We start from the raw sequence: 16,323 nt of genomic DNA, 5'->3' as shown, positions 1-16,323 counted from the left end.
AGAGATGATGAACGGGCCGTGTCAGATGCACTTTTTCCTCGATAGCAACGGAAAAAGACAGTCAGGACATCTGCAGAAGGATTGTCGCAATTTCCAGGCAATGCTAAGGTATGCAGGGCATGCTAATGCTCAGGCAGCACAGAGAAATCCTCGGGAACCCAGGAGTGAGATTCACTTGCCACCTCCTCCCGCGATTACGGACGACAATCGACATCAGCTCAGAATAGCGGCAGCACCTCCACCACCGCCTTACGTGGATCCTAACTCTAACGGAGCGGTCTCGATGATTCAGAAGGGAAGGCCATCCAATAGGGCTCAGAAAGTAATCTCGCGGCAGGTGTTTATGGCAGAAAAAATGCCTCCACCAACAGTCGAGTATCTTAATTGGTCAGGGCAAGACATTGGTTTCACCATAGCGGATCATCCACAGCAAGTTCCTCGACCAGGGCAGTCAGCACTCATACTACCAGCGGTCATCGCAGGATTTGACGTATCTCGCGTGTTTATAGATGGCGACAGCAGCTTAAACCTTATGTACGCAGATATATTAAGGAAGATGAACATATCCCTAGCAAACCTGAAGCCAACAGACACGAGATTCCACGGTATGACACCGGAGAAGCCAAGTTATCCGCTGGGAAAGATTAATCTCGACGTTCAGTTTGGGACCCGAGAAAATTACAGAATCGAGAACTTGGAGTTTGAAGTCGTCGATTTTCCGTCATAGTACCACGCTCTATTGGGACGACCAGCATATGCTAGATTTATGGTGGTGCCACATTACACGTACCTGTTGTGGAGGATGCCTGGACCTAAGGGACCAATCACAGTCAAAGGAAGCTTCGCCCTAGCCGATAAATGTGATAAGGATTTTCATCGAATATCAGAAACTTTCGGGATGCAAGCTGAGTATTTGGCGTCAAGGCTCATGACTGACTACAATGTACTGCCAGACGTTGGAAGGCCAAATAAAGAATCAACTTTCAATACTGAGAAAAATTCTAAGGAGGTGCAGATTCACCCGACAGACCCGAAAAAGACGACGTCCATCGCAAACGACATGGACCTCGCATAGCAAAGCGCGCTCGTCGAGTTCCTCCGTGAGAACTGGAAAATCTTCGCATGGTGTCCAGCTGACATGCCAGGAGTACCCAGGGAACTTGCCGAGCACCACCTAAACTTGGATCCACTAGCGAGACCAATCAAACAACCTTTGCGACGTTTTTCGGAACCAAACTGCAAGGCTATGCTGTCAGAAATTGATCGACTAAGAGAAGCTGGTTTTATCAAGGAGCTGCACACAGAGGCCACATGGGTAGCAAATCCAGTGTTGGTGCCGAAGAAAAACACTAAGGTCCTTCGCATGTGCGTCGACTTTACGTGTCTCAATAAACATTATCCAAAGGATCACTTTCCCCTCCCGAGGATCGACCAAATTATCGACTCCACGGCAGGATGTGAACGTCTTTCCTTTTTGGACGCATATTCTGGTTATAACCAGATCAGGTTAAAAGAAGAAGATGAAGTAAAAACAGCGTTCATCACAACTTACGGCGTGTTTTGCTATAGAACAATGCCCTTTGGTTTGAAAAACGCGGGAGCAACATATCAGAGGATGATGCAGAAGTGTTTGGCGACACAGATTGGAAAAAATGTGCAAGTGTACATCGACGATGTCGTCATAACGTCAAAAAAGGGGACGACGCTGATCGAGGATCTCAAGGAAACCTTCGACAACCTCGACAAATTTTGCCACAAGCTGAACCCGACGAAGTGCTCCTTCGGCGTCCCAGCAGGAGAACTTCTTGGGTTTCTAGTTTCAGCAAGAGGGATTGAAGCAAATCCTGACAAAATACAAGCTATCGTAAAAATGAGGAAACCAACAAAGTTGAAAGAAATACAGCAATTAACTGGGCGAGTCGCAGCTTTAAGCAGATTCGTCGCCAGGCTGGGAGAAAAAGCGTTACCGTTCTACGCTTTAATAAAGCAAGGGGAGAAATTCTAGTGGAACGAAGAAGCCGATAGAGCTTTCGAGGATTTGAAACGCACAATCTCGACACCACCAATCTTGGTGGCGCCGAAGGAAAAGGAACCTCTCCTGCTGTACATTGCAGCCACACCCCAGGTGGTTAGCACGGTGCTAGTCGTCGAAAGAGAAGAAGAAGGGAAACTCCATGGAGTGCAAATGCCGGTATACTTCATCAGTGAAGTTTTATCGCCTTCCAAACAGCGGTACCCGCAATACCAGAAACTAGCATATGGAGTGATTACAACGGCAAGAAAGTTGCGCCACTATTATTCGGCACACCCGATAATAGTAGTCAATGAAGCACCTCTTTCAAATATACTGAACAATCCAGAAGCTACAGGGCGTGTCTCCCTTTGGGGAATAGAACTTTCCCCTCGGGACATCACGTATGAAAAAAGAAAGGCAATCAAGTCGCAAGTTTTGCCAGATTTCATTGCAGAGTGGATGGAGCTGCAAAACACGGGACCCCCAGATTTGTCGAGAACTTGGACCATGAACTTTGATGGATCCAAGAGAGTAGAAGGAGCTGGCGTAGGAGTAATACTTATATCACCCGAAGGCGACAAGTTAAAGTATGTCCTACGAATGACGTTCCCAAACGCATCCAACAATGAAGCAGAATATGAAGCCCTCATACACGGGATGAAGATGGCGAAAGCTTGCGGTGCAACTCGACTAAAAAATTTTGGTGACTCACAATTGGTGGCTCAGCAAGTTATGAACCAATGTGATGCAGTCAATGATAGCATGATAGCATATAAGGAGGTGTACAATGAGCTTGAGAAGCTATTTGATGGATGCGAGGTAAATCACATCAGTAGGTTGAGCAATGATGAAGCCGACGTTCTCGCAAACATCGGGTCGCAGTGCCTTCCAATCCCGCCAGGCGTATTTTGGGAAGAGATAGCGGAGAGATCCACAAAGCCGAAGAAGGCGTAGAAAAAAGCAAAGGAAGAAAAAACTTCGGCGCCCCTCAAAGAAGCCGTGGAGGACGAAGAGGACCAAGAGCTTGTGATGATGGTAGAAGTTCCTTGGATGCAAGCGTACATATCGTATATCCTTAGGAAAGAAATACCCGACGATCCAGTTGTGGCAAGGCGAATTATTCGATGATCCAAAGCTTTCACAGTGGTCAAGGGTGAGTTATACAAGCGAGGTATTTCAGGCGTCCTGCAAAGGTGTGTCACACCCGAAGAAGGAAGGATAATCCTAAAAGATGTGCATGAAGGAATATGTGGTCACCACGCGAGCAGCCGAGCTATTGCTGCCAAGGTTTTTCGGGCAGGATTTTACTGGTTGACAGCAATCGAGGATGCAAAAGAGATAGTAAGAACCTGTGATGCGTGCCAGAGATTCGCCGCAAAACCTCACTCTCCGGCGGCAGAGCTGATGCCAATACCATTGTCGTGGCCCTTTGCCCAATGGGGACTTGATATGGTGGGAAAGTTGCATAAAACTTCGCCAGGAGGATACGAGTACTTGTTGGTTGCTGTCGACAAATTCACCAAGTGGGTAGAAGCGAAGCCAATAAATTCACCAGATGCAGCGTCGGCAATAAAGTTTGTGAAGGGCCTTGTTTTTCGGTTTGGAGTGCCTCATAGCATTGTCACAGACAACGGTACTAACTTTACAGCTAAGGAGTTCAAGGCATACTGCGCAGAAGCAGGCATCAAATTACACTTTGCGTCAGTTGGACACCCGCAAACCAATGGCCAAGTCGAAAAAGCCAATGGTATCATCTGCAACGGCATTAAAAAGCGCCTACTAGGACCACTCGAAAAGGCTCGACATACCTGGCCAGAAGAATTGCCAAGTGTTTTGTGGAGCATCCGAACAACACCAAATACGTCGACACAAGAAACTCTGTTTTTCCTCGTCCACGGAGCCGAAGCAGTACTACCAATCGAAATAGAGCATGATTCTCCAAGAGTAACAGAATATGACGAGGAAACATCACGAAAAGCTCGGGAGGACGATATGGATGCACTCGATGAAGCTCGAGACGAAGTACTATCACGAGTCACCAAGTACCAGCAGGACCTGAAAAATTACCACAGTCGACGATTGCGGCCCAGATCTTTCCAGGTCGGCGATTTGGTCCTACGGCTTAACCAACAAAGTACTGAAAAGCTCGAGTCACCATGGTTGGGACCTTACATCGTCACGGAAGTCATCGACGGAGGAGCATACAGGATCAAGGACAAGAAGACAGGGGTTCCCGAGAAAAACCCCTAGAACGTGGCGCAGCTCAGGCGGTTCTACGCTTAGAGTCGAAATATAGTCCTCCTCTGTAAAAATACAATGTACTGAAACGCCCGCGAGTTTTCAAACGCACTCTTTTCCTTTTCGGGGCACCGAGTGGGGCCGGAAAGGTTTTTAATGAGGCGGGCTCGCGGTGCTGCAATATAATAAAGATAGTGGAGATATACTTCTTAATCTTCGACACGCTCGGGGGCTCAACGGCTTCAAGTTACAAAATATACACAATATAGATAAACTAGACTTACCGAAATATTTCGCCTTGGTACAAGAATATCTCGCCAAGTAGAACATCGGAAGCTACAAACTATAAATATAGTGTACTCGTCAAAATTTTACTGCTTTGGTCTAAAAACCTCGCAACAAAAATATAGAACGTCACCACCAAGACACTCGGGGGCTTGTACCCATCGACAGCAAAATATATATATTTTCTTGCAATAAGAGAAAAATCTTCGGGATAACAAAACAGTATAAACTCCAGCCAAAGGCTCGGGGGCTCGACGATCAAAAATAGAAACAATACATATTTTCATAGTTGACAGCTTTACAATATAGATCATGTTTACAAATACACAAAGACGTATCAATGGTGAAACTACAGCAAGAAAAAGTAAAAAACCCTCAATGAATACCTAGCACATGGTCTATGGTTATTCGCTCATTGGAAGGACGAGTACTATGCTCGGCATAGCTACCCTTCACAAAGAACTCAGCATCCATCCGAAGAAGTTCATCCATCATATCTTCGTCTACAGGAGTCACCAGATCATCAATCTTGCCCATGTTTCTCTTTTTCTTCGACATCTTAGCCAGGCACGTGGGAACAATTTGATTCATGGGCAATTTTGGATAGCAAATCTTTATCATCATCATAGCAAATCTTGCGCCAGCAGAGAGTTGAGCCCGCACAAAGCCATGGATTCGAGGAGCATCTCGAATTTTTTTCATTAAAGCAGGAAGAGTTTCTGGCATCTTGTTGCGAGGGAACATGGTTCCATAAACTAAAAATAAAGTCTTCGTACAGAAGTCAAGGAAGTCACGGACCTGAGCCGCACGATCTTGGAATCTGACAATTTGGCGGGTACGCTCAGGAGTAACCCAAAAGTTAGAACCATGTTGTGCAGCCAGTCTGAGCAGAACATTGGCTCGAGCTTCAACACGTTGATCTTCGGCAGTAGTATAAAAAATGAGCCTGGTACAGCAAATAAATTGTCAAGGAAGGAAAAATAGCAAAAACAACATCCAGCATGGTTATGAACAGGAAACATACCTGTCATGTCCAGGCTGGCGTCAGTCATTAGCTGAAGCATATAATTTTCTCGAGAAGAAGCTTCGGTAGCCTCAGCAACAGCAGCATCCTTTGCAACAATGGCTTCTTTCGCCTGTTGAAGAGCAATTTTATCTCTCTCGGATGCTTGTCGAGATTGCTCCATCATCGTAAGAGTTTGTTTCTTCATGGATTGGAGTTGTTGGCGCAGTTCTTGCAAATCTTGCGACAAATGTTGTCTTGAAGAACCTTCGATGAGGTTATCATTGACTAGTGTTTTCTTCGAGAAGGAGGAAGCAGGAGAAGTATCGGCAGAATGAGGATTGGCAGAGTAGTTATCAAATATCAACTGGAAAAGAAAATTCAAATATCAAATGATTGCACAAGACAGAATTCCATTGATCTTCAGGAAATTTACATGGATATTACAGAAGGAGTTCTTCAAAGGGACTACTAAGGTAATTGTCGCCAAAGCTAATATGGCGACAATAGCTAAAGAAACAGAAAAAATAAAAAGAAGGGGCATTCAACTAGACCTCCGGCTTTGATGAGCTAGGAGTTGAAGATGGTTTGATTCCGAGATAGGCCAGGATTTTCTTCGTGTTGGGCTTTGCCGCCCTGATCAGCGATCGCCATTCTGTTTGCTTTATCTGTTCTGTGTCGCCTACTTTCGCCCAGTTGATAGTTTGTTGGCTATCAGCGACCAAGGCAACAGTGCTTTCGACAGCAATCTTCATGTTCTCTTGGCGCATCTTCATTCCAAGATCCTCTGGTGGATTGAAGTCCTTGGCAAGAGCAAGGAAAGTCTTGGGTTCCGCTTTCTTCGGGAAGAAATAGGGGAACAGCCGTGACAATCCTACGTCAGCCTGTTCAATGCCTTCGCGAGCTTCGGTTCCATGAAACTCAAGGACAGAGAGCGCGTCAAGAAGAGGATCGTTGTCGGGATCTTTGATACGTCTCCGACGTATCGATAATTTCTTATGTTCCATGCCACATTATTGATGTTATCTACATGTTTTATGCACACTTTATGTCATATTCGTGCATTTTCTGGAACTAACCTATTAACAAGATGCCGAAGTGCCAGTTGCTGTTTTCTGCTGTTTTTGGTTTCAGAAATCCTAGTAAGGAAATATTCTCGGAATTGGACGAAATCAAAGCCCAGGGGCCTATTTTCTCACGAAGCTTCCAGAAGTCCGAAGGAGAGACGAAGAGGGCCCCGGAGGGGGCACACTATCGGGCGGCGCGGCCCCCCCCTGGGCCGCGCCGGCGCGTCGTGTGGGGCCCCCGTGCCGCCTCTTGACCTGCCCTTCCGCCTATAAAAAGTCTCCGTGACGAAACCCCCGGTCTGAGAACCACGATACGGAAAACCTTCCAGAGACGCCGCCGAGCCCATCTCGGGGGATCCAGGAGATCGCCTCCGGCACCCTGCCGGAGAGGGGAATCATCTCCCGGAGGACTCTACGCCGCCATGGTCGCCTCCGGTGTGATGTGTGAGTAGTCTACCCCTGGACTATGGGTCCATAGCAGTAGCTAGATGGTTGTCTTCTCCCCATTGTGCTATCATTGTCGGATCTTGTGAGTTGCCTAACATGATCAAGATCATCTATCTGTAATTCTATATGTTGCGTTTGTTGGGATCCGATGAATAGAGAATACTTGTTATGTTGATTATCAAAGTTATGCTTATGTGTTGTTTATGATCTTGCATGCTCTCCGTTACTAGTAGATGCTCTGGCCAAGTAGATGCTTGTAACTCCAAGAGGGAGTACTTATGCTCGATAGTGGGTTCATGCCTGCATTGACACTGGGACAAATGTGAGAAAGTTCTAAGGTTGTGTTGTCTTTGTTGCCACTAGGGATAAAACATTAGTGCTATGTTCAAGGATGTAGTCACTAGTTACATTCGCACCATACTTAATGCAATTGTACATTTGTTTGCAACTTAATACTGGAGGGGGTTCGGATGATAACCTGAAGGTGGACTTTTTAGGCATAGATGCAGTTGGATGACGGTCTATGTACTTTGTCGTAATGCCCAATTAAATCTCATTATACTCATCATGATATGTATGTGCATTGTCATGCTCTCTTTATTTGTCAATTGCCCAACTGTAATTTGTTCACCCAACATGCTGTTTGTCTTATGGGAGAGACACCTCTAGTGAACTGTGGACCCCGGTCCAATTCTCTTCTTGAAATACAATCTCTTGCAATACTTGTTCTCTCGTTTTCTGCAAACAATCATCTTCCACACAATACGGTTAATCCTTTGTTACAGCAAGCCGGTGAGATTGACAACCTCACTGTTTCGTTGGGGCAAAGTACTTTGGTTGTGTTGTGCAGGTTCCACGTTGGCGCCGGAATCCCTGGTGTTGCGCCGCACTACATCCCGCCGCCATCAACCTTCAACGTGCTTCTTGGCTCCTCCTGGTTCGATAAACCTTGGTTTCTTTCTGAGGGAAAACTTGCTGCTGTGCGCATCATACCTTCCTCTTGGGGTTGCCCAACGAACGTGTGAAATACACGCCATCAAGCTCATTTTCTGGCGCCGTTGCCGGGGAGATCAAGACACGCTGCAAGGGGAGTCTCCACTTCTCAATCTCTTTACTTTGTTTTTGTCTTGCTTAGTTTTATTTTCTACTTTGTTTGCTACACTAAATCAAAATACAAAAAAATTAGTTGCTAGTTTTACTTTACTTGCTATCTTGTTCACTATATCAAAAACACAAAAAAATTAGTTTACTTGCATTTACTTTATCTAGTTTGCTTTATTGTCTTGCACTCTATATTAAAAATACAAAAAAATTAGTTACTTTTGTTACCATGTCTAGCTCTGAACCTGTTACTTCTTCGCCTGAAGAATTAGTCTTCACTTTTAAACAAGGGGATGAGGAGAGTTTTAAGGATGCTTGGTCTAGGATTTTTACTTCTTATCGTAAAACTGAACCTCAAATGACTCTAAGTTTGCTCCTTAGTAATTTTTATTTCGGTATTATGATTCGCTATAGATATGCTTTGGATACTTTAGTAGGAGGAGATTTCCTTCATTGCAATGGGGATCAAGCTTTTAATGCCATAAAGAAGTTGGTTGCATCACATGATTCAGCTAATAACTTTGATTCAGCCCTCACTAGCATATATAGTAGATTAAACAATCTCGAGATAAGTACATCTCGCTTGGATGATAACTATTGCCACGTTCGTAATCGTCTTGAACAAGTTTTAGTGAACTCTAAAATCTCATTGTGGGATCCTGCTGTTAAAATTGTTATCGGTGATCGAACTCTCCATGCCTACTGTGATATTATGTATGAATTTTGCCTTATGCCTGAAAGTATTTATAAATCTTTGAAACTTTGGGGAGTCGAGGAAGGAGGAGAAGAAATAACTCTCATTGATAACTCTACTATAATTCCTAAAGGAATAGCCGCAGGTGTGCATACAACCATTCTTGGAAGAACAATATCCATTGATTATCTTGTTGTTGAAACAGGAAAACTCACACTCGGAAGATCCCTGCTGAAACTATTGGGAGCAGTCATTGATGTTGGAGAAGGCACTCTGAAATTCACCTCTATACCGGGGGAAACTCATACATTTCCTAAACCAAAGGCAAAGAAAAACAATAAGAAAGGTAAGGGTAAAGCCCAAGGTAATGTTGACACTTCGTCTCTTGATAATACTTGATATACACTTTCTGCGCCTAGCTGAAAGGCGTTAAAGAAAAGCGCTTATGGGAGACAACCCATGTTTTTACCTACAGTACTTTGTTTTTATTTTGTGTCTTGGAAGTTGTTTACTACTGTAGCAACCTCTCCTTATCTTAGTTTTGTGTTTTGTTGTGCCAAGTTAAGCCGTTGATAGAAAAGTAAGTACTAGATTTGGATTACTGCACAGTTCCAGATTTCTTTGCTGTCACGAATCTGGGTCCACCTCCCTGTAGGTAGCTCAGAAAATTAAGCCAATTTACGTGCATGATCCTCAGATATGTACGCAACTTTCAATCAATTTGAGCATTTTCATTTGAGCAAGTCTGGCGCCATTTTAAAATTCGTCAATCGAACTGTTCTGTTTTGACAGATTCTGCCTTTTATTTCGCATTGCCTCTTTCGCTATGTTGGATTAATTTCTTTGATCCATTAATGTCCAGTAGCATTATGCAATGTCCAGAAGTGTTAAGAATGATTGTGTCACCTCTGAATATGTCAATTTATATTGTGCACTAACCCTCTAATGAGTTGTTTCGAGTTTGGTGTGGAGGAAGTTTTCAAGGATCAAGAGAGGAGTATGATGCAACATGATCAAGGAGAGTGAAAGCTCTAAGCTTGGGGATGCCCCGGTGGTTCACCCCTGCATATATCAAGAAGACTCAAGCGTCTAAGCTTGGGGATGCCCAAGGCATCCCCTTCTTCATCGACAACATTATCAGGTTCCTCCCCTGAAACTATATTTTTATTCCATCACATCTTATGTGCTTTTTCTTGGAGCGTCGGTTTGTTTTTATTTTTGTTTTGTTTGAATAAAATGGATCCTAGCATTCACTTTATGGGAGAGAGACACGCTCGCTGTAGCATATGGACAAGTATGTCCTTGGTTTCTACTCATAGTATTCATGGCGAAGTTTCTCCTTCGTTAAATTGTTATATGGTTGGAATTGGAAAATGATACATGTAGTAATTGCTATAAATGTCTTGGGTAATGTGATACTTGGCAATTGTTGTGCTCATGTTTAAGCTCTTGCATCATATGCTTTGCACCCATTAATGAAGAAATACATAGAGCATGCTAAAATTTGGTTTGCATATTTGGTTTCTCTAAGGTCTAGATAATTTCTAGTTTTGAGTTTGAACAACAAGGAAGACGGTGTAGAGTCTTATAATGTTTTCAATATGTCTTTTATGTGAGTTTTGCTGCACCGGTTCATCCTTGTGTTTGTTTCAAATAAGCCTTGCTAGCCTAAACCTTGTATCGAGAGGGAATACTTCTCATGCATCCAAAATACTTGAGCCAACCACTATGCCATTTGTGTCCACCATACCTACCTATACTACATGGTATTTTTCCGCCATTCCAAAGTAAATTGCTTGAGTGCTACCTTTAAAATTCCATCATTCACCTTTGCAATATATAGCTCATGGGACAAATAGCTTAAAAACTATTGTGGTATTGAATATGTAATTATGCACTTTATCTCTTATTAAGTTGCTTGTTGTGCGATAACCATGTTCACTGGGGACGCCATCAACTTTTCATTGTTGAATTTCATGTGAGTTGCTATGCATGTTCGTCTTGTCTGAAGCAAGAGAGATCTACCACCATATGGTTAAGCATGCATATGTTAGAGAAGAACATCGGGCCGCTAACTAAAGCCATGCTCCATGGTGGAAGTTTCAGTTTTGGACAACAATCCGCAAATCTCAAATGAGAAAATTATTAATTGTTGGTATATGCTTATGCATAAAAGAGGAGTCCATTATCTGTTGTCTATGTTGTCCCGGTATGGATGTCTAAGTTGAAGAATAATCAATAGCGAGAAATCCAATGCGAGCTTTCTCCTTAGACCTTTGTACAGGTGGCATAGAGGTACCCCTTTGTGACACTTGGTAAAAACAATGCATTGTGATGACCCGGTAGTCCAAGCTAATTAGGACAAGGTGCGGGCACTATTAGTACGCTATGCATGAGGCTTGCAACTTATAAGATATAATTTACATGATGCATATGCTTTATTACTACCGTTGACAAAATTGTTTCATGTTTTCAAAATCAAAGCTCTAGCACAAATATAGCAATCGATGCTTTTCCTCTATGGAGGACTATTCTTTTACTTTCAATGTTGAGTCAGTTCACCTATCTCTCTCCACCTCAAGAAGCAAACACTTGTGTGAACTGTGCATTGATTCCTACATATTTGCTTATTGCACTTATTATATTACTCTATGTTGACAATATCCATGAGATATACATGTTACAAGTTGAAAGCAACCGCTGAAACTTAATCTTCTTTGTGTTGCTTCAATGCCTCTACTTTGAATTATTGCTTTATGAGTTAACTCTTATGCAAGACTTATTGATGCTTGTCTTGAAGTGCTATTCATGAAAAGTCTTTGCTATATGATTCACTTGTTTACTCATGTCATATACATTGTTTCGATCGCTGCATTCACTACATATGCTTTACAAATAGTATGATCAAGATTATGATGGCATGTCACTCCAGAAATTATACGTGTTATCGTTTTACCTGCTGGGACGAGCAGAACTAAGCTTGGGGATGCTGATACGTCTCCGACGTATCGATAATTTCTTATGTTCCATGCCACATTATTGATGTTATCTACATGTTTTATGCACACTTTATGTCATATTCGTGCATTTTCTGGAACTAACCTATTAACAAGATGCCGAAGTGCCGATTCTTTGTTTCTGCTGTTTTTGGTTTCAGAAATCCTAGTAAGGAAATATTCTCGGAATTGGACGAAATCAAAGCCCGAGGGGCCTATTTTCTCACGAAGCTTCCAGAAGTCCGAAGGAGAGACGAAGAGGGGCCACGGAGGGGCCACACTATAGGCGGCGCGGCCCCCCTTGGCCGCGCCGGCTTTGTAGTGTGGGGCCCCGTGCCGCCTCTTGACCTGCCCTTCCGCCTATAAAAAGTCTCCGTGACGAAACCCCCGCACCGAGAACCACGATACGGAAAACCTTCCCGGAGACGCCGCCGCCGCCGATCCCATCTCGGGGATCCAGGAGATCGCCTCCGGCACCCTGCCGGAGAGGGGAATCATCTCCGGAGGACTCTACGCCGCCATGGTCGCCTCCGGTGTGATGTGTGAGTAGTCTACCCCTGGACTATGGGTCCATAGCAGTAGCTAGATGGTTGTCTTCTCCCCATTGTGCTATCATTGTCGGATCTTGTGAGCTGCCTAACATGATCAAGATCATCTATCTGTAATTCTATATGTTGTGTTTGTTGGGATCCGATGAATAGAGAATACTTGTTATGTTGATTATCAAAGTTATGCTTATGTGTTGTTTATGATCTTGCATGCTCTCCATTACTAGTAGATGCTCTGGCCAAGTAGATGCTTGTAACTCCAAGAGGGAGTACTTATGCTCGATAGTGGGTTCATGCCTGCATTGACACTGGGACGATGTGAGAAAGTTCTAAGGTTGTGTTGTGCTGTTGCCACTAGGGATAAAACATTAGTGCTATGTTCAAGGATGTAGTCACTAGTTACATTACGCACCATACTTAATGCAATTGTCTGTTGTTTGCAACTTAATACTGGAGGGGGTTCGGATGATAACCTGAAGGTGGACTTTTTAGGCATAGATGCAGTTGGATGACGGTCTATGTACTTTGTCGTAATGCCCAATTAAATCTCACTATAATCATCATGATATGTATGTGCATTGTCATGCTCTCTTTATTTGTCAATTGCCCAACTGTAATTTGTTCACCCAACATGCTGTTTGTCTTATGGGAGAGACACCTCTAGTGAACTGTGGACCCCGGTCCAATTCTCTTACTGAAATACAATCTACTGCAATACTTGTTCTACTGTTTTCTGCAAACAATCATCTTCCACACAATACGGTTAATCCTTTGTTACAGCAAGCCGGTGAGATTGACAACCTCACTGTTTCGTTGGGGCAAAGTACTTTGGTTGTGTTGTGCAGGTTCCACGTTGGCGCCGGAATCCCTGGTGTTGCGCCGCACTACATCCCGCCGCCATCAACCTTCAACGTGCTTCTTGGCTCCTCCTGGTTCGATAAACCTTGGTTTCTTTCTGAGGGAAAACTTGCTGCTGTGCGCATCATACCTTCCTCTTGGGGTTGCCCAACGAACGTGTGAAATACACGCCATCAATCTTCAAGCTCAAATTCTTGGTTGGTTTTACCTGTCGCAGAAAATATATGTTGGTCGACAGTAAGTAAAGAAAAGCAAGTCTAAGAAAAATAGAATGGATCGACAAAATTACCGACAAAGCGCCGATTCTGCGTGTTCAAGCGCTTGATGATCGCCTTTTCACGAGTAGCCTGCGCGGCTTTGTGCTCGTTCAAAGCAGTTTCGGCATCATCAAGTCTTTTTTGCAGATCTTCGACACCAGCAGCTTCTGCCTTGGCCTTATCAGCCTCCGCTTTAGCTTTGCCAGCATCAAGTTTAGCCTTCTTGCGAGCCGCTTCACTTTGCTCTAATTTCTGAGCAAGCGTGTCGACAAGCTTGTTGGCTTCCGCAAGTTTTTCTGCCAAAATAGTTAAGAATCGTCACAATTGCGACAAAACAGGAACAAGAAGTTATAAACAAGAGCCAGCAAAGAGTTATTACCTTCAGTCTTGCTGGCATACTCACGGTACCCAATGAATTGGGCACCGATGCGAATAAGCTCTTTGATCATAGGCTATCAAAGAAGGACAAAGAAAGAAAATGTCGGTATGGGAAAAATATGATGGCATAAAGAAGCAAACAGAGGAAATATAGACAGTGACAAGAAAATTAAGAACTTACATCATCCAAGAGAGGGCTAGATGAGCTACCCAATTGGAGGGTAGGCTCCGGGATTGTTTCAACCCTTGTCCTTTTTGGTGAAGGGACAAGAGGGCTTGAAGGAGGAGTAGGGGCGCCGACGTTTTGTTGAGGAGGCGAGGATTCCTCTCCTTCGACTGGCATCTCCGAAACAACTAGAGTATGTGATGTACTCGTTCGAGCAGCCACATCAAAAGTTGGTACTTCTTCCTCATCATCACTGCGATTAAATGTCGGCAGCATAAAAAGCAAGATAGAGAAAAATCTTCGAGTACAAAAATAAAGGGAAATAAAAGGTGACTTACGAGCTGATGAGGGCCTCAAGGTATGGATCATAAGCTGCCTTCTGGCGTGAAGGAACATCTTCTTCGGCTTTGGAGGTGCCGGAATCTTCGACATCATCCCTTTTCCTTTTGTTCCTTGGAGAAACAGCAGGAGGAGGAGATTGTGCCGATGTAGTGCCTTCGGAGACAGCCTCCTTTTCAGAAGATCCCGCAGATTTTTGAGAATCTACGGGTTCATTCACAAAAGAGGGGGCATCTTGGTTGTCGTCGGTGACAACGGCCCTTTCATCGACTTCTCCACCTTCAGGAAGGGGAGGAAGCGAGACAAGATTTGGATGGTTCTATACAAAAAACAGGGGAAGATGTCAAAAAAGGAGTTACAAAAAGATAGCAAGGCAATAACAAATCAATCGACAAAGGTTACCTTGGGAAGCGCATTGGTGGCGCTATATGGTTTTACACGGCAAGAAGAAGGGACAGGATCTTTTTTGCTGAGGGAGGAGATTTTTTGGACAAGCTTCTCTAAGTCCTTGACCTCTAAATCCGCCGACAACCGATCTGTGTCCTTGTCGCCAGCGTACTTCCAGAGAGGGTATTTGCGAGCCTGAAGAGGCTGCACTCTGGTTCTAAGAAAATACGCTGTGATTTGAATACCTGACAGCTCTTTGCCGCGAGTATTCTGCAACTCATGGATGCGAGTCATCAGGGCTTCTATCGATATTTTTTCTTCCTCGGTAGCCTCTGCATCCCAGGAGCGGCGGCGAAGGATTTTCTCGGCACCATCAAAAGGAGGGATGTTGTCTTCAGCACATCCATGGTTCTCCTCCTGAATGTACAACCACTTCTTGCGCCACCCTTGAACTGAGTCAGGGAGTTTGACGTCGAAGTAATCGACTGTGGGGCGAACGGAAATAACAACGCCGCCTATATTATAGGCGACATTGGGAGAGCCATTGCGGCGACAAAAGAAAATGCGCTTCCATAGCGCCCAGTTAGGCTGGACGCCAAGGAAGGCTTCGCAGAGGGTGATGAAAATGGAAATATGGAGGATAGAGTTGGGCGTGAGGTGGTGAAGTTGCAGACCATAAACAAAAAGCAATCCGCGGAGGAAAGGATGAATGGGGGCGGAAAGACCGCGGATGAGATGGTCGACGAAACTTACCCGATACCCCATTGGAGGGGTTGGGTAGCTTTCTTCACTAGGGAAGCACAGCGCCTTGGGCTTCTTGCTGATCCCCAGCTTCTTCAAGAGATTGATGTTCTGGGTGGAAATTTTGGACCTTTCCCACTCCGCGCTTCCCAGATCTACAGCAGCCATTGACGATTCCGGCGTGCTATGTTTGATCAACCGACGCGGTGGCATCAACAATGGCGCAGGAATGCAGCTTGGAGAAGATGAGCTCAGGGAGTTGTGAGGTACAGGATGAAGTTATGCAGAGAGGAAGCGGGAGAACGGCGCGAGCGGAAGTGCTCGAGGAAGAAGAAGGGGATCTTATATAGAGGTGCGGCGAAGCGGCGGACCGTTGGATGGAAAAAGTGTGCGGCAGATGATAACCACGTGGAAACAGGGGTAAAAAAGTATTTTAACACTGGAGAAGTTACGGTACGTGCGCCAGGAAAAGCGGAGGACGTGTGTCCCCCACCCGCACGACGTGTCAAGATAATGGATAATTCAGGCCCGCAAGGCAGCGGGAGAAAACTTCTCGCGATTTTCGGACTCGCAATCGTGGCTATCGTCAGCAATAACGTCACCTTGGCAGAAGAAAAAATTCGCCTCAACAGCTTCATAAAAAGGCGACATGGAAAATATTGGCGAGCTTTTGATCAAATACAAGTTTTTGATCAAATGCTCGGGGGCTACTTTGAAAAAATGAAAACATCAAGAAAGACAAAATAGAAATGGCGTGAGCCTATGATCAAATACAAATATTTGCTCATAGCCTCGGGGGCTACT

This window comes from Lolium perenne, unplaced genomic scaffold, assembly GCF_019359855.2.
Source record: "Lolium perenne isolate Kyuss_39 unplaced genomic scaffold, Kyuss_2.0 unplaced10, whole genome shotgun sequence".
Taxonomy (NCBI): Eukaryota; Viridiplantae; Streptophyta; class Magnoliopsida; order Poales; family Poaceae; genus Lolium; species Lolium perenne.
This window is presented reverse-complemented; position numbering follows the sequence as displayed.